We start from the raw sequence: 27,307 nt of genomic DNA, 5'->3' as shown, positions 1-27,307 counted from the left end.
TGGTGTACTAACAGACCGTCGCATGCGACTATCCTCCGATAACGTTGACCGGCTTACTTTCCTGAAAATGAACCAGGCCTGGATCTCGCAGGAATTTGCCACTCCTCTGCCTGATTAAGTAATTGGGTGTCATCCAGGTCTCCTGCTGTGTTCATCTTTCTACCACCTGAACTGCTATTCCTGGGCTCCAACACCGCCAGTTGCGGCTCAGAAGTGCAGGCTGCACAGTAAAAACATACGACCCAGTGTTATTGGGTTTCAGTAACGTCAGCTGATCCCCAGCTGTGTAGCCCGCAATGTGTCCTGCGACCGCCACGCTGGCACAACAACCTAAATGTAAGGGAACCTGTCCCCCCCCCCCGTCGTTTGTTACTGAAAGAGCCATCTTGTGCAGCAGTAATGCTGCACAAGGAAAAGGTAGCTTTTTTTTTTTAGCTCTTTGCACACGCAGAACTTAACACTTATAAAATGTGTTCACTGATACCGTTATACCGTCCCGGAGCTGGGACTTTCCTTCGTAATGTGACGCAGCACAGCCGTCATTCCTACCCCCTTGGTGCCATGCGCTGCCTCCTCAGCGTTGTTTTAAGCTGTCACGGAGCCTGCGCTGTTCTGTTATCCCTTGGGCATGCCCTATTTGCGCTGCCTGTCTTCTGACATAATTTGGTGTCAGGCTGGCTGCGCCTGTGCGGCCGCGGTGCCCGAGATCCCGCCTCGCAGTGTCTTCTGATTGAGTCACACTGCGGGCCTGGGATCCATGGGCATGCGCAGTGCATATCTTCCCCTCGGGCTCTCGCTCATTTCCCTCCGCCTTCTTTAGACTGTGCGCCGTCAGCTGATCCCTAGCATGCCACGGCCGTGACACCGCACAGTCTGAAGAAGAGGGAAGGAGGGGAGTGAGAGTCAAGGTTATGCACTGTGCATGCCCATGGTTCCAAGGCCCGCAGTGGGATTACGTTAGATGAGACTGCAAGGTGGGATCTGGAGCAGCGTGGACGCACAGGCACTGACAGCCTGACACCAAATTATGTCAGAAGACAGGCAGCGCTAATTGGGCATGGCCAAGGGCTAACAGAACAGCGCAGGCTCCGTGACAGCTTAAAACAACGCTGAGGAGGCAGCGCACGGCATCAAGGGGATAGGAATGACAGCTGTGCTGTGTCCCATTACGAAGGAAATTCGCACCTCCGGAACGGTTTAACGGTATAAAGGGACACATTTTTAGTGTTTACTTCGGTGTTTGCAAGGAGCATAATTAAAAGAGCAACCTTTTCCTTTTGCATCCTTAGTGCTGCACAACATGGCTCTTTCAGCTACAAACGTCTTGGGGGGGGTTAAAGGTTTCCTTTCAACTTGCTCCAATCAGGCTTCGGCCTACACTCTGTTCCTCTGCTCCTCCTGCTGTCCCTGGGCTCTAACACCACCAGTTGGTGCCTGGAAGTGCTGTGTGCACAGTCAACAGTCGCTCCTCTGTTATTGGGGTTCAGTAAACGTCAGCTGATCCCCAGCTGTGTGTGCGGCAATACCTCCAATCTGCTCCTCCTGCTGTCCCTGGGCTCTAACACCGCCAGTTGGTGCCTGGAAGTGCTGTGTGCACAGTCAACAGTCGCTCCTCTGTTATTGGGGTTCAGTAACGTCAGCTGATCCCCAGCTGTGTGTGCGGCAATACCTCCAATCTGCTCCTCCTGCTGTCCCTGGGCTCTAACACCGCCAGTTGGTGCCTGGAAGTGCTGTGTGCACAGTCAACAGTCGCTCCTCTGTTATTGGGGTTCAGTAACGTCAGCTGATCCCCAGCTGTGTATCCGGCAACGTGTCATGCGACCGCCACGCTGGCACAACTAAAATGTAAGGGGACCTGTCCCCCCCCTCCCCCCAGGCGTTTGTTACTGAAAGAGCCACCATGTGCAGCACTAATACTGCACAAGGGAAAGGTCGCTCTTGAAATTATGCTCCTTGCAAACGCTGAACTACACACTCATGTAATGTGTCCCCTCACACCGTCCAACCGTCCCGGAGGTGGGACTTTCCTTTGTAATGTGACGCAGCACAGCCGTCATTGCTACCCCCTTGGCACCGTGCGCTGCCTCCTTAGCGTTGTTTGATTCTGTCATGGACCCTGCGCTGTTATGTTATCCCTTGGCCATGCACAGTTTGCGCTGCCCGTCCTCTGACATCATTTGTTGTCGTCCTGGCTGCGCCTGTGCGTCCACGCTGCCCGAAATCACACCTGGCAGTGTCGTCTAATGTGATCCCACAGTGGGCCTGGTATCCATGGCCATGCGCAGTGCATATACTAGCCTCTCACTCCCCTTCTTCACGCTTCTTCAGACTAGGCGGCGTCAGCTGATCCCTAATAGCATGCCACGGCCGTGACGCCGCACAGTCTGAAGAAGCAGGAAGGAGGTGAGTGAGAGGCGATGATATGCACTGCGCATGCCCATGGATCCCTGGCCCGCAGTGGGACTACATTAGATGACACTTCAAGGTTGGATCTCGGGCAGCTTGGACGCACAGGCACTGCCAGCCTGACACCTACATGATGTCAGAAGACGGGCACCGCTAACTGTGCATGGCCAAGGGATAACATTACAGCGCGGGCTCCGTGACAGAACCAAACAACGTTGAGGAGGTGGCGCCCGGCACCAAGGGGGTTGGAATGACGGCTGTGCTGTGTCACATTACAAAGGAAAGTCCCACTTCCGGGATGGTTTGACGGTGTGAGGGGACACATTATATGAGTGTGTACTTCAGCGTTTGCAAGGAGCATAATTTTCGGAGCCACCATTTTCCATGTGCAGTATTACTGCTGTACAAGATGGCTCTTTCAGCAACAAATGCCTGGGGGGGGGGGGTTAAAGGTTCCCTTTCAACTTGCTCCACTGCAGGCTTCGGCCTACACTCTGCTCCTCTTTGATTCCCTGGGTTTCAACACTGTCAGTTGCCACCTGGAAGTGTTGTCTACACAGAAAAAACACTAGGTGATGTGTCAGTGGGGTTCAGCACCGCCAGCTGTTCCCCTGCTGTGTAGTCGGCAACGTGTCCAGCACAAGCCACGCTGGCACAACAGAACAAAAGCTGCCACCAGTGCAGGCTTCGGCCTACACTCTGCTCCTCTCCTCCTCCTGCTGACCCTGGGCTCAAACACCGCTAGTTTTTGCCCGGAAGTGCTAGCTGCACAGAGAAAAACACCAGCCAATGTGTTAGTGGGGTTCAGCAACGCCAGCTGTTCCCCTGCTGTGTAGCCGGCAACGTGACCTGCAAACGCCATGCAGGCACAGGAACTGAAATTAAAGGGAACCTGGCCCCACCCCCCCAGGTGTTTCTATGTATAACAGCCACCTAGTACAGCAGTACTGCTGCATTTGTACAAGGTGGCTGACTTTTTCTCCTTGCCCACGTGGAACTCAACACGTACAAAATGTGTCTCATTGAGACCATTCCACTGTCCCTGAGGTGTGACTTTCCTTTGTAATGATACGCAGCACCCCCCTTGGTAGCGTTTCCCGTCTTTTGTCATCATGGTTAGCTGGCTGCGCCTGTGCATCCGCCCTGCTAGAAACAACGCCCCTCGTTGTCATATTTATTTTGTCAGCGAGGGTGTGGTTTATGGGCACGAGCAGTGCATATGTTCGCCTGTCTTAACTCATCTCCTTCCGCCTTCTTCAGACTGTGCGGCCTCCTGGCCGTGGTAGGCGATAAGGGATCAGCTGAGGCCGCCCAGTCTGGAGCAGGTGTAAGGACATGTGTAAGCGGCAAACCTATTTACTGCACAAGGCCACCAATCCCAGCCACGCAGTGTGATTTTTTGAAAACACACTGTGGGTCTGGGATTCATGTCCATCGCTAACCGCAACGGCCGACATGAAATGAGGTCAGAAGACAGGAAGCGCTCACAGCGCATGGCCAAGGGATCACAATAGCGCAGACTCCTGTACAGCAAATAACAACGCTCAGGAATCTGCGCCCAGTACCTAGGTGCAAATTTTGACACCTGTGCTGCGTCTCGTTAAAAAGACAAGTCACGCCTCCACAACTGTTTGACAGTATAATGGGCTAAATAGTGTACGTGTTTTAGTCAGCGTGTGCAAGGAGCAAAACAAATAGAGCAACCTTTTACTTGTGCAGCATTAATGCTGCACAAGGTGTGGCTCTTGTACCTTGCAACACCTGAGGGGGGTTAAAGGTAACCTTTGAAATTGGTTCAACTAGGCTTCGGCCCACACTCTGCTCCTCTCCTGCTGACCCTGGGCTCAAACACCGCTAGTTTTTGCCCGGAACTGCTAGCTGCACAGAGAAAAACACCAGCCAATGTGTTAGTGGGGTTCAGCAACGCCAGCTGTTCCCCTGCTGTGTAGTCGGCAACGTGTCCAGCACAAGCCACGCTGGCACAACAGAACAAAAGCTGCCACCAGTGCAGGCTTCGGCCTACACTTTGCTCCTCTCCTCCTCCTGCTGACCCTGGGCTCAAACAATGCCAGTTTCTGCCCGGACATGCTAGCTGCACAGAGAAAAACACCAGCCAATGTGTTAGTGGGGTTCAGCACCGCCAGCTGTTCCCCTGCTGTGTAGCTGGCAACGTTTCCTGCAAACGCCACGCAGGAACATGAACTGAAATTGAAGGGAGCCTGCCCCCCACCCCCCCAGGTGTTTCTATGTATAACAGCCACCTTGTACAGCAGTACTGCTGCATTTGTACAAGGTGGCTGACTTTTTCTCCTTGCACACGTGGAACTCAACAAGTACAAAATGTGTCTCATTACAGACCATTACAATGTCCCTGAGGTGTGATTTTCCTTTTTAATGACACGCAGCACCCCCATTGTTAGCGCTGCCCGTCTCCTGACATCATTGGTTGGCTGGCTGTGCCTGTGCGTCCCCCCTGCCCGACACAACGCCCCCCGTTGTCTCATATATTTTGACTGCGAGGGTGTGATTGATGGGCACGAGCAGTGCATATGTTCCCCTGTTTTCACTCCCCTCCTTCCGCCTTCTTCTGACTGTGCGGCCTCATGGCCGCGGCATGCGATAAGGGATCAGCTGAGGCCGCCCAGTCTGAAGCAGGTGTAAGGACATGTGTGAGCGGCGAACATATTTACTGCACAAGGCCACGAATCCCAGCACCGCAGTGTGACTTTAGGAAAAGCCACTGTGGGTCTGGGATTTATGGCCATCGTTAACCGCACCGGCCAACATGAAATGAGGTCATGAGACGGCCTGCACTAACAGGGTATTGCCAAGGGATAACACAAGAGCGCAGTTTCCTGTACTGCAAATAACAACGGTAAGGAATCTGCGCACAGCACCTAGGTGTAAATTTGTACACCTGTGCTGCGTCTCCTTAAAAAGACTAGTAGTCACGCCTCCACTACTGTTTGACAGTATAATGGGCTAAATAGTGTACGTGTTTAATTCAGCGTGTGCAAGGAGCAAAATTAAATAGAGCAACCTTTGACTTGTGCATCATTAATGCTGTTCAAGGTGTGGCTCTTGTACCTTGCAACACCTGAGGGGGGGTTAAAGGTAACCTTTGAAATTGGTTCAACTAGGCTTCGGCCTACACTCTGCTCCTCTACTCCTCCTGCTGACCCTGGGCTCAAACACCGCTAGTTTTTGCCCGGAAATGCTAGCTGCACAGAGAAAAACACCAGCCAATGTGTTAGTGGGGTTCAGCAACGCCAGCTGTTCCCCTGCTGTGTAGTCGGCAACGTGTCCAGCACAAGCCACGCTGGCACAACAGAACAAAAGCTGCCACCAGTGCAGGCTTCGGCCTACACTTTGCTCCTCTCCTCCTCCTGCTGACCCTGGGCTCAAACAACGCCAGTTTCTGCCCGGACATGCTAGCTGCACAGAGAAAAACACCAGCCAATGTGTTAGTGGGGTTCAGCACCGCCAGCTGTTCCTCTGCTGTGTAGTCGGCATCGTGTCCAGCACAAGCCACGCTGGCACAACTGACCAAAAGCTGCCACCAGTGCAGGCTTCGGCCTACACTTTGCTCCTCTCCTCCTCCTGCTGACCCTGGGCTCAAACAACGCCATTTTCTGCCCGGACATGCTAGCTGCACAGAGATAAAAAAAACAGCCAATGTGTTAGTGGGGTTCAGCACCGCCAGCTGTTCCCCTGCTGTGTAGCTGGCAACGTGTCCTGCAAACGCCACGTAGGCACATGAACTGAAATTGAAGGGAGCCTGCCCCCCACCCCCCCAGGTGTTTCTATGTATAACAGCCACCTTGTACAGCAGTACTGCTGCATTTGTACAAGGTGGCTGACTTTTTCTCCTTGCACACGTGGAACTCAACAAGTACAAAATGTGTCTCATTACAGACCAATACAATGTCCCTGAGGTGTGACTTTCCTTTTAATGACACGCAGCACCCCCATTGTTAGCGCTGCCCGTCTCCTGACATCATTGGTTGGCTGGCTGTGCCTGTGCGTCCCCCCTGCCCGACACAACGCCCCCCGTTGTCTCATATATTTTGACTGCGAGGGTGTGATTGATGGGCACGAGCAGTGCATATGTTCCCCTGTCTTCACTCCCCTCCTTCCGCCTTCTTCTGACTGTGCGGCCTCATGGCCGCGGCATGCGATAAGGGATCAGCTGAGGCCGCCCAGTCTGAAGCAGGTGTAAGGACATGTGTGAGCGGCGAACATATTTACTGCACAAGGCCACGAATCCCAGCACCGCAGTGTGACTTTAGGAAAAGCCACTGTGGGTCTGGGATTTATGGCCATCGTTAACCGCACCGGCCAACATGAAATGAGGTCATGAGACGGCCTGCACTAACAGGGTATTGCCAAGGGATAACACAAGAGCGCAGTTTCCTGTACTGCAAATAACAACGGTAAGGAATCTGCGCACAGCACCTAGGTGTAAATTTGTACACCTGTGCTGCGTCACCTTAAAAAGACTAGTAGTCACGCCTCCACTTCTGTTTGACAGTATAATGGGCTAAATAGTGTACGTGTTTAATTCAGCGTGTGCAAGGAGCAAAATTAAATAGAGCAACCTTTGACTTGTGCATCATTAATGCTGTTCAAGGTGTGGCTCTTGTACCTTGCAACACCTGAGGGGGGGGTTAAAGGTAACCTTTGAAATTGGTTCAACTAGGCTTCGGCCTACACTCTGCTCCTCTACTCCTCCTGCTGACCCTGGGCTCAAACACCGCTAGTTTTTGCCCGGAAATGCTAGCTGCACAGAGAAAAACACCAGCCAATGTGTTAGTGGGGTTCAGCACCGCCAGCTGTTCCCCCGCTGTGTAGCCGGCAACGTGTCCAGCACAAGCCACGCTGGCACAACCGACCAAAAGCTGCCACCAGTGCAGGCTTCGGCCTACACTTTGCTCCTCTCCTCCTCCTCCTGCTGACCCTGGGCTCAAACACCGCTAGTTTTTGCCCGGAACTGCTAGCTGCACAGAGAAAAACACCAGCCAATGTGTTAGTGGGGTTCAGCACCGCCAGCTGTTCCCCCGCTGTGTAGCCGGCATCGTGTCCAGCACAAGCCACGCTGGCACAACCGACCAAAAGCTGCCACCAGTGCAGGCTTCGGCCTACACTTTGCTCCTCTCCTCCTCCTCCTGCTGACCCTGGGCTCTAACACCGCTAGTTTTTGCCCGGACATGCAATCTGCACAGAGAAAAACACCAGTCAATGTGTCAGTGGGGTTCAGCAACGCCAGCTGTTCCCCTGCTGTGTAGCTTGCAACGTGACCTGCAAACGCCACGCAGGCACATGAACTGAAATTGAAGGGAGCCTGCCCCCCACCCACAGGTGTTTCTATGTATAACAGCCACCTTGTACAGCAGTACTGCTGCATTTGTACAAGGTGGCTGACTTTTTCTCCTTGCCCACGTGGAACTCAACACGTACAAAATGTGTCTCATTACAGACCATTACAATGTCCCTGAGGTGTGACTTTCCTTTGTAATGACACGCAGCACCACCCTTGTTAGCGCTGCCCGTCTTTTGACATCATTGGTTAGCTGGCTGCGCCTGTGCATCTCCCCTGCTGGAAACAACGCCCCTCGGTGTCTTATTTTTTTGGACAGCGAGGGTGTGATTGATGGGCATGTGCAGTGCATATGTTTGCCTGTGTTCACTCATCTCCTTCCGCCTTCTTCAGACTGGGTGTCCTCATGGCCGCGGCAGGCGATAAGGGATCAGATGAGGCCGCCCAGTCTGAAGCAGGTGTAAGGACATGTGTGAGCGGCAAACATATTTAGTGCACCAGGGCACGAATCCCAGCACCGCAGTGTGATTTTTTAAAAACACACTGTGGGTCTGGGATTCATGTCCATCGCTAACCGCAACGGCCAACATGAAATGAGGTCATAAGACAGGAAGCGCTCACAGCGCATGGCCAAAGGATCACAAGAGCGCAGACTCCTGTACAGCAACTAACAACGCTCAGGAAGCTGCGCCCATGCAAAAAGGTGTTGTTTTCGACACCTGTGCTGCTTTTCTTTAAAAAGACAAGTCACGCCTCCACTACTGATTAACAGTATAATGGGCTAAATAGTCTACGTGTTGCATTCAGCTTGTGCAAGTAGACAAATTAATAGAGCAACCTTTTACTTGTGCAGCATTAATGCTGCAGAAGGAGTGGCTCTTGTACTTTGTAACACCTGAGGGGGGGTTAAAGGTAACCTTTGAAATTGGTTCAACTAGGCTTCGGCCTACACTCTGCTCCTCTCCTCCTCCTGCTGACCCTGGGCTCTAACAACGCTAGTTTTTGCCCGGAAATGCTAGCTGCACAGAGAAAAACACCAGCCAATGTGTTAGTGGGGTTCAGCACCGCCAGCTGTTCCCCTGCTGTGCAGCTTGCAACGTGACCTGCAAACGCCACGCAGGCACATGAACTGAAATTGAAGGGAGCCTGGCCCCCACCCCCAGATGTTTCTATGTATAACAGCCACCTTGTACAGCAGTACTGCTGCATTTGTACAAGGTGGCTGATGTTTTCTCCTTGCCCACGTGGAACTCAACACGTACAAAATGTGTCTCTTTGAGACCATTCCACTGTCCCTGAGGTGTGACTTTCCTTTCTAATGATACGCAGCACCCCCCTTGGTAGCGCTTCCCGTCTTCTGACATCATTGGTTGGCTACTTGCGCCTGTTCGTCCGCCCTGCCTGAATAAAATGCTCCTCGTTGTCTTAATTATTTTGACTGCGAGGGTGTGATTGATGGGCACGAGCAGTGCATATCTTCGCCTGTCTTAACTCATCTCCTTCCGCCTTCTTCAGACTGTGCAGCCTCATGGCCGCGGCATGCGAGAAGGGATCAGCAGAGGCCGCCCAGTCTGAAGCAGGTGTAAGGACGTGTGTGAGCGGCCAAAATATTTACTGCTCAAGGCCACGAATCCCAGCACCGCAGTGTGGCTTTATGAAAAGACACTGTGGGTCTGGGATTTATGGCCATCGTTAACCGCACCGGCCAACATGAAATGATGTCATAAGATGGGCAGCGCTAACAGGGCATTGCCAAGGGATAACACAAGAGCGCAGACTCCTGTACAGCAAATAACAACGCTCAGGAAGCTGCGCCAAGCACCAAGGCGTTATTTTGGACACCTGTGCTGCGTCTCATCAAAAAACCAAGTCACGCATCCACTACAGTTTGACTGTAGAATGGGGTAAATTGTGTATGTCTTTCATTCAGCGTGTACAAGTAGACAAATTAATAGAGCAACCTTTCACTTGTGCAGCATTAATACTGCACAAGGTGTGTCTCTTGTACTTTGTAACACCTGAGGGGGGGGTTAAAGGTTTCCTTTGAAATTGGTTCAACTAGGCTTAGGCCTACACTCTGCTCCTCTCCTCCTCCTCCTGCTTCAACACGGGCTCTAACATCGCTAGTTTTTGCCCGCAAGTGCTAGCTGCACAGAGAAAAACACACGCCATTGTGTTAGTGGGGTTCAGCAACGCCAGCTGTTCCCCCAGTGTGTAGCCGGCAAAGTGTCCTGCAAACGCAACGCAGACACAAAGCTGCCTCCAGTGCAGGCTTCGGCCTACACTCATCTCCCCCTGCTTACCCTTTGCTCCAACACCGCTAGTTGGGGCTCTAGGAAGACAATCTTTAATAGGCAAGGCAACGCATCTGGGTTCCAGCACCGCCAGCTGGTTCTCGGCAGTGTTCTTGTCACAGGTACTCCCTCGTGCCAAGCCTGGTTTCAGCACCGTCAGCTGTTTCCGGGTTGTGTCAACTTCACTGAGACGCCTATGCTTGCCCCGTCGTGGTGCGGTCGAGTTAGCCAACTCCAGGGTGCCTCCAGTTTAGGAGCTTCCTATGTGGGCTGCGTGAACTGGTAGTCAAGGCTGGTTCTGTAGTGCCAGTAGGCCCAGCTCCCCCTGTAGGACTGTTGGGGTTCGGTAACTGCGGCTGCCTCGCGGCCTAGCTGTTCTCTCCTCTCCTGTGGGCCTTGGGGTCCACCACCTGGTTCCAGCACCGTCAGCTGGTTCCGGGCCGAGCCTTTGGCTTAGGTGCCTCCTCCTGGGTATCCGAGTTCCGCCAACGCCAGGCGGTCCTTGGTAGTGCTTTTAAGCGCGGGCACCTACAGCTTAGTAACCGGGTTCCAGCACCGTCAGCTAGTCCTCGGTCGTGCCATTGGCTCTTGCACACTGGGGCAACGCATCCGGGTTCCAGCACCGCCAGCTGGTTCTCGGCAGTGTTCTTGTCACAGGTACTCCCTCGTGCCAAGCCTGGTTTCAGCACCGTCAGCTGTTTCCGGGTTGTGTCAAGCTCACTGAGACACCTATGCTTGCCTCGTCGTGGTGCGGTCGGGTTAGCCAACTCCAGGGTGCCTCCAGTTTAGGAGCTTCCTATGTGGGCTGCGTGAACTGGTAGTCAAGGCTGGTTCTGTAGTGCCAGTAGGCCCAGCTCCCCCTGTAGGACTGTTGGGGTTCGGTAACTGCGGCTGCCTCGCGGCCTAGCTGTTCTCTCCTCTCCTGTGGGCCTTGGGGTCCACCACCTGGTTCCAGCACCATCAGCTGGTTCCGGGCCGAGCCTTTGGCTTAGGTGCCTCCTCCTGGGTATCCGAGTTCCGCCAACGCCAGGCGGTCCTTGGTAGTGCTTTTAAGCGCGGGCACCTACAGCTTAGTAACAGGGTTCCAGCACCGTCAGCTGGTCCTCGGTCGTGCCATTGGCTCTTGCACACTGGGGCAACGCATCCGGGTTCCAGCACCGCCAGCTGGTTCTCGGCAGTGTTCTTGTCACAGGTACTCCCTCGTGCCAAGCCTGGTTTCAGCACCGTCAGCTGTTTCCGGGTTGTGTCAACTTCACTGAGACGCCTATGCTTGCCCCGTCGTGGTGCGGTCGAGTTAGCCAACTCCAGGGTGCCTCCAGTTTAGGAGCTTCCTATGTGGGCTGCGAGAACTGGTAGTCAAGGCTGGTTCTGTAGTGCCAGTAGGCCCAGCTCCCCCTGTAGGACTGTTGGGGTTCGGTAACTGCGGCTGCCTCGCGGCCTAGCTGTTCTCTCCTCTCCTGTGGGCCTTCGGGTCCACCACCTGGTTCCAGCACCGTCAGCTGGTTCTCGGCAGTGTCTTTTGCTCTTGTACCTTCTGCTCCCCATCCTGGTTCCAGTACCGTCAGCTGGTTCCGGGCAGAGCCTTTGGCTTAGGTGCCTCCTTCTGGGTATCCAAGTTCCACCAACGTCAGGTGGTCCTTGGTAGTGCTTTCAGGCACGGGTACCTCCTGCTTAGTAACCGGGTTCCAGTAACGTCAGCTGGTCCTCGGTAGTTCCATTGGCTCTTGGACCTTCGGCTACCCATCCGGGTTCCAGTACCGTCAGCTGGTTCTCGGCAGTGTCTTTTGCTCTTGTACCTTCTGCTCCCCATCCTGGTTCCAGTAACGTCAGCTGGTTCCGGGCAGAGCCTTTGGCTTAGGTGCCTCCTTCTGGGTATCCGAGTTCCGCCAACGTCAGGCGGTCCTTGGTAGTGCTTTTTAGCACGGGTACCTCCTGCTTAGTAACCGGGTTCCAGTAACGTCAGCTGGTCCTCGGTAGTTCCATAGGCTCTTGAACCTTCGGGTAGCCATCCGAGTTCCAGTTCCATCAGCTGGTTCTTGGCATTTTCTCAGCCTTCTTGTACCTTCTGCTACATTTCCAAGTTGAAGACCCTAACGTCGACGACCCGGAAGACCACCCCGATGACGACGACCCGGAAGACCACCCCGATGACGACGATGACGACGGTGGAGACGACGACGGCGGAGACGACGACGGCTGAGACGACGACGGCGGAGATGACGACACTGGAGACGACAACATGGAAGACCGAGAAGCAGAAGAACAAGAGGCTGCAGAACAAAGAGCAGAAGAACATTAAGCATAAGACTTAATATCAGAGCAAAAGATATTATCTAAATTATATGCAGAAGAAGACTAAGCAGTGTATGGGGGTGAGTCCGTTCCTCCTCGTGGTGCCCCTGGATAAAGCCTGATGCTGCAGGCCAAACTGAACGCGGACAAATGTAACTTTTGTGACTGGCAGAACGGAAGGTGTAATCTTCCAACTTTTATAGATAACAACTACGGGAATGCCTGTCACAAATGAGAATATGATGAAGAAGTAGAATAGGAAGAATAATAACAGTGGAATAAAAAGAATATGTAGAATAGGAAGAATAATAATAGTTGAAGAAAATGAATATAAAGAATGTAATAAAAAAAAAAATATAGGTAGAAGATGAAGAAGAAGATGAATAAGGTGAAGAAGTTGATGTCAAAGATGCTGATGATGATGAAGATGAAAGTGTGGGAAAAGGAAAAAAAAGAAGGGGAAGGTCGTGGAATAGTGAAACATCAATATCTGACAAAATAAAAAAAATTTACATAGTCAATATCTTTTTCAATCCGAACGTCTTTAAAAAAAAAAAAATCATGCTATTCTATTTGATTGGACTAATCCTCATTGCCTTTAATGTCTCCGCCACCTCCCCCATACATCCTACATTATTCTTAGTTGTTTTCCTTCATGTAGAATGAACCTACAAGGAAAGAAAGGGTTTATTTTAATTCCGATATTTTGGTCCCATTGACTTGCATTGGGATCGGGTATCGGTATCGGCGATATCCGATATTTTTTGAATATCGGCCGATCCAAACCGATACCGATACTTTCCGATATCGGAAGGTATCGCTCAACACTATTCAATACATATCTTTTTTCAAGATTTCCAACATTTCTAATACCATTGTCTAATATTTTAGACACAGCCTTTCTATGACTTATTACTTGTTGTATTGTGCATTTCCATTGTAATTAAAAAGGTTCTGCTAAGAAAAAAAACAGTTTCAGGGTCAACATAAAGAACATGATTAATTCTTCAATTTACGCCCCACCAACAAAACAATAATGGGGTATTTATGCCCATATGTATTAGCAGCACAGATGGAATATTTAACGAGTCAAACTAAACCTCAATTAACTAGAACCCCCTGACTCTAGAATAGGACGTCTAGCTTCTCCCACCATGTGTTTCTTCTGTCCTGTGTGGACTACAACAGATGGTTTGCGGTTGCTTGTTTGCTTCTTATTTTTCTTGTTGACAGTATTGAACTTCCTAGACTGAGCTTGAATGTGCACAAATGTGTCACTGCATTACCTAAAATATGTTAGTCTCTAAGGCCGGCGTCACACTCAGCGTATGAAAATACGGTCCGTTATTTACGGCCGTAGTACGCAGAAAAGTCCCCAAAATAGTGATCCGTATGTCATCCGTAGGCAGGGTGTGTCAGCGTATTTTGCGCATGGCATCCTCCGTATGTAATCCGTATGGCATCCGTACTGCAAGATTTTCTCGCAGGCTTGCAATACGGACATACAATGGATCCATGGGCTCAAATAATCGTAAAACATCTATACTGTAGAGTTGAGCGACTTTAACTTTTTTAGTATCGAGTCGGGTTTCGCGAAACCCGACTTTGTCAATAGTCGGGTCGGGTGACATCGGCCGATTATTGCGAAAAGTCTTGGATCGACCGAAACACGAAACCCAATGCAAGTCAATGGGGAATCAAAGTCGGCAGTGAGTGGAGGACAGGAAAACACCTACAGTGCCCATTTTTATGCCAAAAACATCAATTCTTATTTCTTAAGCTTGTAAATCTTAATTTACTTTATAATAATAGTTAGGCATTGAAAACAGGGGGTCATTTGGCTAAAGTTGTGGGGGGTAGGGCTGGCTCAAGATTTTAGTGGGCCCAGGAAACGCGGACTACGTCACGGCGGTGCAGCAGGGAGAGGTAAGTATTTAAACTTTGCAAGTGCTGTGATCCCGAGCAAGCAGGGGGGGCCCACTCGTTCGCATTGGCACCGGCACAGGGCCCCTCAAAGTACGGCGGTGTCTTTGACAGCGGGGGAGCCTCCCACCGGCAGAGACACTTTTGCGTACTATGAGGGGCCCTGTGCCAGTGATGTCGCCAACGAGTATACCCCCCCACCTCATGAAGGAACCTGCACTTTCATCTGCACCTTCCTCTTTGTCCAAGTGTAAGGTGGTATAGTATGCGGGAAGGGGAACCTGACTTTCAGCAGGGTCAGATTCTGGCTGTGTAGAGTGCAAGGGGAATGTAGTGGTCTGGGTCAATGTACCAGCAGACTCATGTAGCAGTGGCTGGCCAATGGGCAGGATGAGGAGGAAACACAGATATAGTCCCAAAGAATAAAGTAGGCTAAATGCAGTTAAAAATTGGTAACAGGACTAAACAGGCGGCATAGCTTTGTTCAGTGGCGAAAAACTGTAATGAGTGGCAGACACAGTTAGTAGGCCCAAGTAATAAAGTGGGCCAAATGAAGTTCAAAATTGGTAACAGGAGTAAACAGGCGGCACAGCTTTGTTCAGTGTAGGAGAACAACAAGCAGCAGCAGACACCGTTAGTACGCCCAACCAAACCAGTAGCCCAAATGCAGTGTAATATGTGATGTAGGCCGAAAGCCTGAAGATTGAAGCTCAGCTTTGTAAAGTGGAGGAGAACACCAAGCAGCGGCAGACAACGTTAGTACGCCCAACCAAACCAGTAGCCCAAATGCAGTGTAATATCTGATATAGACCGAAAGCCAGAAGATTGAAGCTCAGCTTTGTAAAGTGGAGGAGAACACCAAGCAGCCGCAGACACCATTAGTACGCCCAACCAAACCAGTAGCCCAAATGCTGTGTAATATGTGATGTAGGCCAAAAGCCTGAAGATTGAAGCTCAGCTTTGTAAAGTGGAGGAGAACACCAAGCAGCGGCAGACAACGTTAGTACGCCCAACCAAACCAGTAGCCCAAATGCAGTGTAATATCTGGTATAGCCCGAAAGCCTGAAGATTGAAGCTCAGCTTTGTAAAGTGGAGGAGAACACCAAGCAGCGGCAGACACCGTTAGTACGCCCAACCAAACCAGTAGCCCAAATGCAGTATAATATGTGATATAGGCCGAAAGCCTGAAGATTGAAGCTCAGCTTTGTAAAGTGGAGGAGAACACCAAGCAGCGGCAGACAACGTTAGTACGCCCAACCAAACCAGTAGCCCAAATGCAGTGTAATATCTGATATAGACCGAAAGCCAGAAGATTGAAGCTCAGCTTTGTAAAGTGGAGGAGAACACCAAGCAGCCGCAGACACCATTAGTACGCCCAACCAAACCAGTAGCCCAAATGCTGTGTAATATGTGATGTAGGCCGAAAGCCTGAAGATTGAAGCTCAGCTTTGTAAAGTGGAGGAGAACACCAAGCAGCGGCAGACAACGTTAGTACGCCCAACCAAACCAGTAGCCCAAATGCAGTGTAATATCTGGTATAGCCCGAAAGCCTGAAGATTGAAGCTCAGCTTTGTAAAGTGGAGGAGAACACCAAGCAGCGGCAGACACCGTTAGTATGCCCAACCAAACCAGTAGCCCAAATGCAGTGTAATATGTGATATAGGCCGAAAGCCTGAAGATTGAAGCTCAGCTTTGTAAAGTGGAGAACACCAAGCAGCCGCAGACACCATTAGTACGCCCAACCAAACCAGTAGCCCAAATGCAGTGTAATATCTGATATAGGCTGAAAGCCTGAAGATTGAAGCTCAGCTTTGTAAAGTGGAGGAGAACACCAAGCAGCTGCAGACACCATTAGTACGCCCAACCAAACCAGTAGCCCAAATGCAGTGTAATATGTGATATAGGCCGAAAGCCTGAAGATTGAAGCTCAGCTTTGTAAAGTGAAGGAGAACACCAAGCAGCGGCAGACACCGTTAGTACGCCCAACCAAACCAGTAGCCCAAATGCAGTGTAATATGTGATGTAGGCCGAAAGCCTGAAGATTGAAGCTCAGCTTTGTAAAGTGGAGGAGAACACCAAGCAGCCGCAGACACCATTAGTACGCCCAACCAAACCAGTAGCCCAAATGCAGTGTAATATGTGATGTAGGCCGAAAGCCTGAAAATTGAAGCTCAGCTTTGTAAAGTGGAGGAGAACACCAAGCAGCTGCAGACACCATTAGTACGCCCAACCAAACCAGTAGCCCAAATGCAGTGTAATATGTGATATAGGCCGAAAGCCTGAAGATTGAAGCTCAGCTTTGTAAAGTGGAGGAGAACACCAAGCAGTGGAGTGGAGGAGAACACTAAGTGGCTCAGAGAGACAGAGTAGGCCCACAATTAAAAAAGGTGGCTAATTGCATTTCAGAGTTAGTACGAGGAGTACACAGGCGGCATATCGTGGTTAAGCGGAGGAGGACAAGTGTAATTAGTAGCTTTGACACACTGAGTAGGCCTAAAATAAAAAATAAGGCTATATTCTGTTCACAATTGCTAAAAGGACTACAGAGGCGGCATTGCTGGGTTCAGCGGTGGAGGACAACTGTTGTGAGAGTCTGACACAGTTACTAGGACAAAATAAGTAAGTAGGCTAAATGATGTTCTAAATTGGTCAGAGGAGTACACAGGCGGCATAGCTTGTTTCAGCGGAGGAGGACAACTGTAATAAGTGGCTCAGACAGACAGAGTAGGCCTAAAATAAGAAAAAGTTGGCTAATGTCTGTTCAAAATTAGTTTGAGTAGTACACAGGTGGCATAGCTTTGTAAAGCGCAGGACAGTTGTAATGTGTGGCACAGACAGACAAACATACAGACAGACAGAGGCCTAAAATTAAAAAAGGTGGCTTCATGCAGTTCAAAACTGCTAACAGGACTTACCCAGTGACCTAGCTTGTTTCAGGGGGGAGAGTTGTAATGTGTGGCGCAGACAGACAGACAGACAGAGGCCTAAAATAAAAAAAGTTGGCTAATGTCTGTTCAAAATTAGTTTGAGTAGTACACAGGCGGCATAGCTTTGTAAAGCGGAGGACAGTTGTAATGTGTGGTACAGACAGACATACAGACAGACAGAGGCCTAAAATTAAAAAAGGTGCCTTCATGCAGTTCAAAACTGCTACCAGGACTGACCCGGCGGCCTAGCTTGTTTCAGGGGGGGGAGAGTTGTAATGTGTGGCGCAGACAGACAGACAGAGGCCTAAAATAAAAAAAGGTGGCAAAATGCAGTTCAAAACTGCAACCAGGACTAACCAGGTGGCCTAGCTTGTTTCAGGGGGGGAGAGTTGTAATGTGTGGCGCAGACAGACAGACAGACAGAGGCCTAAAATAAAAAAAGGTGGCTAATGTCTGTTCAAAATTAGTTTGAGTAGTACACAGGCGGCATAGCTTTGTAAAGCGGAGGACAGTTGTAATGTGTGGCACAGACAGACAGACAGAGGCCTAAAGTTAAAAACGGTGGCTTCATGCAGTTCAAAACTGCTACCAGGACTAACTAGGCGGCCTAGCTTGTTTCAGGGGGGAAAAGTTGTAATGTGTGGTGCGGACAGACAGACAGACAGACAGACAGAGGCCTAAAATAAAAAAGGTGGCAAAATGCAGTTCAAAACTGCAATCAGGACTAACCAGGTGGCCTAGCTTGTTTCAGGGGGGGGGGAGAGTTGTAATGTGTGGCGCAGGTAGACAGACAGGGGCCTAAAATAAAAAAAGGTGGCAAAATGCAGTTCAAAACTGCTACCAGGACTAACCAGGCAGCCTAGCTTGTTTCAGCGGGGGAGAGTTGTAATGTGTGGTGCAGACAGACAGACAGACAGACAGACAGAGGCCTAAAATAAAAAAAGGTGGCAAAATGCAGTTCAAAACTGCAACCAGGACTAACCAGGCAGCCTAGCTTGTTTCAGGGGGGGAGAGTTGTAATGTGTGGCGCAGACAGACAGACAGACAGAGGCCTACAATAAAAAAAGGTGGCTAAATGCAGTTCAAAACTGCTACCAGGACTAACCAGGCGGCCTAGCTTGTTTCAGAGGGGGACAGTTGTAATGTGTGGCGCAGACAGTCAGATAGACAGACAGAGGCCTAAAATAAAAAAAGGTGGCTAAATGCAGTTCACAATTGGTAACAGGATTACTCAGGTGGCCTAGCTTTGTTCAGCGGAGGACAACTGTTGTAAGAGGCTGACACAGTTAGTAGGCCAAAATACTAAAGTTGGCTAAATGTCAGCCAATGAATTGGTCATAAATAAACTGGTGGCATAGCGAGGTACATGGGTGGGCTCCTCTGCAGAGTTGCAGACAGTGGTAGTTGGCGCAAAGCATTAAGGGGTCTAAATGGAGGCCAGGGCCCCTGTATATTTAACTATCATCTATCATTGCAACAAATTTGTAATGGCAGTGCCATTTAAGGATTTAACAGCACAAACTACACAGTGGTGGGGCAGGTAAGTTTTGCAAGTGGTAGAGCACAGTTCGAGCTGGGGGGAACACTCTCTCGTGGGCGGCGGTACTGGCACAGGGCCTCTCATATTACGACGGTGTGTCTGACGTTGGTGGTGCACCACCACCATCAGAGACACTTCATTGTACTATGTGGGACCCTGTGCCAGTGCCATCGCCCAAGAGTGGGCACACACACCTGTCCAGGCAAACGGCACTCGCACGGGTGCTTGCGCCAAGTTGTGACCACGGACCTGTGGGGGGAGTCAGCTCACTTAGGGAGGTATAAAAATGGCCTATGGTGGACATTCGGTACCTGAAAATGGCGGAATTGGAGCAGTCAGTAAGAGGAGGCCAAATACTAGCAATTTTTTCAGGCAAGCTATGTGCTGCAGGTGAAGGTGGGGCAAAATAATTCAAAATCAATGATTGGTTCATTTTAATGAAGGTTAGATCCTCAACATTTCGGGGAGCCAGATGTGTCCTTTTTTCGATCAGTATTGAACCAGCAGCACTGAGGACTCTTTCTGAGAGCACACTAGCAGCTGGGCAAGCGAGCTCCTGTAATGCATATTCTGCCAATTCGGGCCAGGTGTCTAGTTTAGATGCCCAGTAATCAAAGGGGAATGACCTGTGAGGGAGAACATCGATAATGGCGGAAAAATAGTTGGTAACCATACTGGACAAATGCTGTCTCCTGTCACTTTACATTGATGCAGCAGTACCTGTGATGTCTGCGGTCATTGCGAAATCACTCCACAACCTGGTCATAAATCCCCTCTGTCCAACGCCACTTCGGCTTTGTGCACCTCTAACACCTCTGCCATGTTGCCCCCTACAGCTCGTGTGAGAACCATCAGCGCCGCTGTGTGCTGGGAATGCCTGAACCAAATGGTCTACAAGAGTTGCTTGTTTGGTAGCCAATATTTGCTCAAGGTTCTCATGTGGCATGATACTTTGTAATTTGCCTTTGTATCGTGGATCCAGGAGGCATGCTAACCAGTAATCGTCATCGGTCATCATTTTGATAATGCGGGGGTCCCATTTTAGGATACACAAGGCATACTCTGCCATGTGGGCCAAAGTTCCAGGTGTCAGTTCACTGCTTGTGCTGGGTTGAGGAGCATTTTCTTGAAAATCTACATCACTTGTGGCCCGCAAAAACCCTGTACCTGACCTTGCAATGCCACCAGTTTCTCTTGCCCCCCTGTGAAGCATCCTCCTCCCATAAATATTCAGCCCCATCATCCTCCTCCTCCTCTTCGTCCACCACCTCATCCAGGAAAGTTCCCTGAGCAGACAATGGCTGACTCTCATCAAGGCTTCCCTCCTCCTCGGCCGCAGACGCCTGCTCCTTGATGTGCATCAAACTTTGCATCAGCAGACGCATTAGTGGGATGCTCATGCTTATGATGGCGTCGTCCGCACTGACCAGCCGTGTGCATTCCTCAAAACACTGAAGGACTTGACAGAGGTCTTGGAGCTTCGACCACTGCACATCAGACAACTCCATGTCTGCCATCCAACTGCCTGCCCGTGTATGTGTATCCTCCCACAAATACTTGACAGCACGCCTCTGTTCGCACAGCCTCTGAAGCATGTGCAGTGTGGAGTTCCACCTTGTTGCCACATCGATTATTTGGCGGTGCTGGGGAAGATTCAGCGATCGCTGATGGTTCAGCATACGGCTGGAGTGTACTGGTGACCGGTCGATGTGCGAGCAAAGTCTGCGCACCTTCAGGAGCAGGGCTGGTAAATCTGGGTAATTCTTGGGGAAGCACTGCTCCACCAGGTTCAATGTGTGAGCCAGGCAAGGTATGTGTTTCAGTTTTGAAAGGGCTATGGCAGCCATAAAATTCCTTCCGTTATCACTGACTACCTTGCCTGCCTCAAGATGTACACTGCCCAGCCATGACTGAGTTTTTTGCTGCAAGTACTCGGCCAGTACGTCCGCGGTGTGTCTGTTGTCGCCCAAACACTTCATTTGCAGCACAGCCTGTTGACGCTTCCCACTAGCTGTTCCATAATGGGACACCACGGATGCAAGACTGACAGCTGCGGATGGAGTGGTCGTGCAACTGCGCTCTGTGGACGAGCTTTCGCTTCTGGAGGAGGAGGAGGAGGAGGAGCAAATGCCTACAGCCAACTGTTTCCTAGACCGTGGGCTAGGCAGAACTGTGCCAGTATTGTTGTCCCCTGTGGACCCTGAATCCACCACATTAAGCCAGTGTGCGGTAATGGACATGTAACGTCCCTGGCCATGCCTACTGGTCTATGCATCTGTTGTGAGGTGCGCCTTTCTACTGACCGATTGCCTGAGTGCATGGACAATGCGTTCTTTGACATGTTGGTGGATTGCTGGAATGGCTTTTCTTGCAAAGACGTGTCGACTGGGTAGGTCATAGCATGGTACTACGTAGGCCATCAGGGCTTTGAAAGCTTCGCATTCAACCAAACGGTAGGGCATCATCTCTAACGACATTAGTCGAGCAGTGTAGCCGTTCAAACCCTGTGTACGCGGATGAGAGGAAGAGTACTTTCTTTTCCTATCGAGAGCCTCTTTTATGCTGAGCTGGACTGGAGAGCTGCATATGGTGGAACTAGCGGGGGTGGTGGTGGACATGGCAGATTGAGAGAGGCTTGGCGATGGTATTCTTGATGTGGGCCTACCTACTGTGTTTCCAACCAAGAACCTTGCGATTCCCTGACTGCTTTGGCCTTGCGACAATACCTCCACATTTGCTACTGGTGGTGTCATAACCGGGGGGCTTCCAGTTAGGGAAGCAATGTTGCGTTGCTGACTAGCTTCAATATGAGCAGGTGCACCAATGGTACGGGACGTTTGGTAGTTAGTCCATGCTTCCAAGTGCCTGCTGGTTAGATGTCTACACATGCATGTTGTATTTAAATTTTGAACATTCTTCCCCCTGCTAAAGGTCTTGGAGCATTTCTTACATATATGTTGTGAGTTCTGTTTTTGGGCTCCCTCTGGTGGTTACTGATGGTACTGGGTGATTTGTGTTCTGCTGTCTCTGGTGTCCACCTGTTCTATTAGGATTTGGGAGTTTCCTATTTAACCGGGCTTTCTTGTCATTTCCCCGCCGGCTATCAAGGTTATCAGAGTGTTTTGTTACCTCAGCTTCTGGCTTCAGTAATCTTCAGGACAAGCTAAGTTTTTGATTTTCTTGTTCCACGTTTTGATTTATTTTTGTCTTGTCCAGCTTGCATATAATTGTTTCTTTGCTGCTGGTTGCTCTAGTGGGCTGTAATTGCTCCTCATGTTCCATGAGTTGGAACATGAGTTCAAGTAATTACAGGATGGTTTTTTGAAGGGTTTTTTGCTGACCGCGCAGTTTACTTTTGTATCCTCTGCTATCTAGTTTTAGCGGGCCTCATTTTGCTGAATCTGATTTCATACTGTGTATGTGCCTTCCTCTCATTTCACCGTCATTATATGTGGGGGGCTGCTATTTCTGTGGGGTATTTCTCTGGAGGCAAGAGAGGTCTGTGTTTCTTCTAATAGGGGAAGTTAGATCTTCGGCTGGTGCGAGACGTCTAGGATCAACGTAGGCACGTTCCCCGGCTATTGTTATTTGTGTGTTCAGGTTTAGGGTCGCGGTCAGCTCAGGTTCCATCACCCTAGAGCTCGTTGGTGCTTGTCCTTTTGTGATTCCCTGCCATTGGAATCATGACACATATAACTTTGGACTGATCATTCGGATCTTGATTAAAAAATTGCCACACTGCACTTGTCCTACTATGGAATACCTTTTCAGGCATTGCACGCCGTGCTACTGCCACCGGATTGCAACGCTGTCCTACACCTGTTGTGGTTTTTGACACACGTTTTGGGCCTGATGCGGGCCTGCCAGATGACAACTTTTGCGATGTAGAAGGCTGCTGCAGATCATCCTCCTCCGCTTCTGAGCTCCAGGCTGCGGCACCCTCTTCCCTCAATGGCTGCCAATCTGGGTCAACAACTGGGTCATCTATCACCTCCTCTTCAATGTCATGTGCACCATCCTCTGTGTCACCGTGTAAGGTGCTATAGCGTTCGGGACTGGGCACCACAGTCTCATCAGGGTCAGATTCGGGCTTAGTACACTGCGAGGGCAAAGTTGTGATCTGAGTCAATGGAACAGCATAATAATCAAGCTGTGGCTGTGCATCTGTGCACTCCATGTCCAATTCTTCCTGTAATGGGCTCTTAACAATTTCCCTCTCTAAATCAAGCACGGTATGTGTAAAGAGCTCCATGGAGTAAAGTGTAGTGTTGCCTGCCGCATCCTTCACTTTTGTTTTGGGTGAAGGACACAAGGAAGCTACTTTTTCCGGACCAGGAGCATCCACTGACGACTCGCTGGTTTTAGATTTCGAAGCTTCTGAAGAGGAGGTGAAAGAGCTGGAAGGCTGAGTCAGCAAGGAAAGCCAAAACTTGTTCCTGCTACTCCGCCTTTAAAAGCTGTTTTCCTACTCCCAGATAAGGGAGCCTTCAAGGCCTTGTGTAGCCAGACGATGACGCTGCCTCTACACCTCAAGCATTTGGTGCTATCTTGCTTTTCCCAGTACCACCAGATGCTCCACTACCACCACCATCAGTACCAGCTGGCAACGACCGCCCACGGCCTCTTCCACCAGGCTTCCTAATTTTTGCGGAAATGTTACCAAAATAACAAGCATTATATGCTACTGTTACACAAGGTAGAAGGTGTATATTATCTATTGGAGAATTTATGTCTCCCTTTTTTTGGCGGGAAGACAGCAGGGGAAAACAGGCCCTGTGTATTACACCACAAAATGGACAAGGCAGAACGTGGCTGGCAGATATAAGCAAAACAGAACTCACGTAAATCCACTTAGTGGCAATTTAAAGCTCACTTTTTTTTTGGACGGGAGACTGTAGGAAAAAATAGGCCCTGTGTATTACACCACACAATGGACAAGGCAGAACGTGGCTGGCAGATATACGCCAAACAGAACTCACGTAGATCCACTAAGTGGCTATTGAAAGCTCCCTTTTTTTTGTTGGGGGGAGACTGCAGGAAAATACAGGCCCTGTGTATTACACCACACAATGGACAAAGCAGAACGTGGCTGGCAGATATACGCCACACAGAACTCGCGTAGATCCACTTAGTGGCAATGTAAAGCTCCCTTTTTTTTGGGGGGACGAGAGACTGCAGGAAAAAAAAGGCACTGTGTATTACACCACACAATGGACAAGGCAGAACGTGGCTGGCAGATATACGCCACACAGAACTCATGTAGATCCACTTAGTGGCAATGTAAAACTCCCTTTTTTTTTGGATGGGAGACTGCAGGAAAAAAAAAAAGGCACTGTGTATTACACCACACAATGGACAAGGCAGAACGTGGTTGGCAGATGTATCAAAAAATACAAGGGCTGCAGAGATAGCTGACCTCTCCTCCCAGATTTCTAAACTCGAGATACAGCATAAACAGGATATCTCCCCGCTCACCCTGTCCAATCTATCTACAGCTAGGCAAAAGTTACTCACAATATTAGATCAGAAATCCCGCTGCCTTAGGGAGAGAACTAGGAGCCGTTTCTACCATCTAAGTAATAAAAGTGGCAAATTTCTGGCGAGGGCTCTACACCCACAGGGTCCGCAAACATTTATACCCTCCATAAGAAATGCCAAGGGCAAACTTGCCCATTGTACACGGGATATACTAACCAGCTTCTACGACTATTATAATTCCCTATATAACATAAAGAGTCACTACAGGGATCTCCCGGCCCACTCACTTCATGACAAAATCAAAACCTATATACAACTAACCAAGTTGCCTGCTGTTCCAGAGGAGATATTGGCGAGTCTGGAGGAGGACTTCTCTTTGGAGGAGGTTACCTCTGTAATTGGGGATCTGAAGCTGGGTAAGAGTCCTGGCCCCGATGGTTACACGGCGGGATTCTACAAACAGTTCGTGGATCTGTTGGGCGCTCCATTTCTAGCCGCGTGTAATTTTGTGGCATCGGGGGGATCCTTCCCTCCACAAGCCTTAGCAGCTCATATAACGGTTATCCCAAAGCCAGAGAAAGATCCCTCGCTCTGTAGCAGTTATCGCCCTATCTCGCTCATCAATATCAATGTTAAAATATATGCCAAAATGATCGCTAAAAGAATGGGGGGTCTCTTGCCCCACCTGATTAATCAGGACCAGGTGGGTTTTGTTCCAGGGAGGGAGGCAAGGGACAAAACCATAAGGGCTATCTCCCTGATAGACAGAGCTAAAAGGACGGGGGATCCCATGTGTATATTCTCAGTCAACGCCGAAAAGGCTTTTGACAGGGTGGGGTGGGAGTTCCTGCACCAAACCTTGGAGGGTATAGGATTAAGAGCGAAAACTCTGAGGAGTATTATGGCCCTTTATGAATCGCTCTCTGCACAGATTAAAGTCAATGGCTCTTTGTCAGATCCCTTGCTTATTCGAAACTGCATGAGACAGGGGTGCCCTCTCTCCCCCTTGCTCTATGTACTGACTATGGAACACTTGGCCAACGCGATCTGTAACAACCCATCTATAAAAGGGGTGAAGTTCCTCTCAGAAGAGCACAAACTGGCACTTTTTGCTGACGACGTGCTCATGTTTATTACCTCCCCCATAACTACTTTGCCCAATATCCTATCGGAACTGAATCGCTTTGGTCAACAGACTAATTTTAAAATTAACTCTCATAAATCCGAAATATTAAATATATCTTTACCTCTCTTGCCTCCCAGTTACACTCTTTCCCGTTTAAATGGCGTGCGGATTCCCTTAGATACCTAGGCATAAACCTAACTTCGAAAACGTCACAGTTATACGAGGCCAATAATGAAATAGCCCTTCGTAGAGTAGAGCTTGACCTGGAGAGATGGAATAAATTGCATTTATCCTGGCTTTGGAGGATCAACACTATAAAGATGGACCTACTACCACATTTCCTTTATTTTTTCAGACTATTCCAATGGTCTTACGCACTTCCTTTTTCTCCAGGCTCAAGACAATAATCACAAGATATGTGTGGTCGGGTAGACACCCTCGCTTGTCGTACCAACTATTCAGCAGACCTAAACAAAAGGGAGGATTGAGTCTTCCCAATTTCATATTCTACAATTATGCCTCTCTCGGAACATGCCTTTTAGATCTTTATCATCAGATTCATAAAAAAATGGGTGGATTTAGAATCAGAAATACTAACTAACAATCTCAAGGCAAGCATTTGGTGGAGGGGGGATGCGAAGGATCAGAGGGAGGGCCTGCCCTATCTCACAAGAAACTTGACCCTCTTTGTCAAACATAACAATCAAAAGCTAAACATCTCGTCCGTACTGGGCCCCTTGACCCCGATTTTTGACAATCCAGACTTCCCAGCAGGCTTAGACAAAGTTATGCTCCTACATAAACACAGGGATAGCCATCCAATAGTACATGACTATATAACCCAATCTGATATTAAATTTGTGCAGTCTCTTTTTGGAGGGTCGGGACCTCCCCTCGGCTCGTGGTTCTTTTATGAACAAATTAGAAGCTATATTACTAAAATATCCAAACAGGTAGATTTGTTTAGACCTCTTACTCCCTTTGAGTTGGCTTGCCTGGATGGAGACCCTCCGACGCGTACAGTTTCACTCCTCTACAAAATGTTTCAGGAGCACCAGATGTCTACGTCTGATCCTCCGGCTATCTTGTCGAGGTGGGAAAACGATTTGCATAAACCATTAACAATGGAGGACAGGGATAAGAGTCTCCTCTTCACGTTTTGATCTTTATTATGTGCAGACTTTCAAGAGAGGAGTTATAAACTGTTGACTCGCTGGTATGGATGCCCAGACTGTGTTCACGTTATGTTTCCCTCTACCCCAGACACATGTTGGAGATGTTAGAAGGAGAAGGGTTCGTATGCGCATATCTGGTGGTCCTGCCCACCCATCAGGGGGTTCTGGGAGGCTGTTTTTGCTCTGTTCAACGGACTGTCCATTCATAGGGTCCATCCTACGATGGAGGTGGCTCTGCTGTCTATTTGTGATCTCTCTATAGCCAAATACAAGAAAAGCCTTCTTAGACACTTTTTGACAGCTGCACGCAACCTAATACCTCGTTATTGGAAACAACCAAACTCCCCTTCAAAATCTGAATTTGTGGCGGAGCTAAACCACCTCCTTCGTATGGAACAGTTGGTTCGTCAGGATACCGGAACCTCGGATAAAGTTTTGAGAGTCTGGACCCCCTGGTTGGTGTTCAGGGAAACTGAGGAGCTTAATGTCTGGCTTGGTTGAGCTACTAGGGTGCTATTGGGTTTTTGTATCTATGTTCATTTCAGGTAGTGGAGCACACTTAAATACTAACTAGCAACTGAGTTGGACGAGACACCGGAGACCTTGTCCTCTTTCCACACCCCATCTTCTCTCTCCTTCCCTCTAACTTTCTACTTCTTCTATTAATTATAATGTTGGTTTAATTCATACCAAAGTTCATATAAAGGGACATCCTGGCTACTCTTATCCCAGCATTAACTAACCTCAATCAATAGAGCGGGTCCTGGAGAATTAGACTTATAGTGGTCAGGACCATTATTGCCCAAAGCAATAGACCACTTCATAGTCG

Source organism: Ranitomeya imitator, chromosome 3, assembly GCF_032444005.1.
Source record: "Ranitomeya imitator isolate aRanImi1 chromosome 3, aRanImi1.pri, whole genome shotgun sequence".
In the NCBI taxonomy this organism is placed as follows: Eukaryota; Metazoa; Chordata; class Amphibia; order Anura; family Dendrobatidae; genus Ranitomeya; species Ranitomeya imitator.
The sequence above is the reverse complement of the archived record's forward strand: the minus strand, read 5'-3'. Positions refer to the sequence as shown.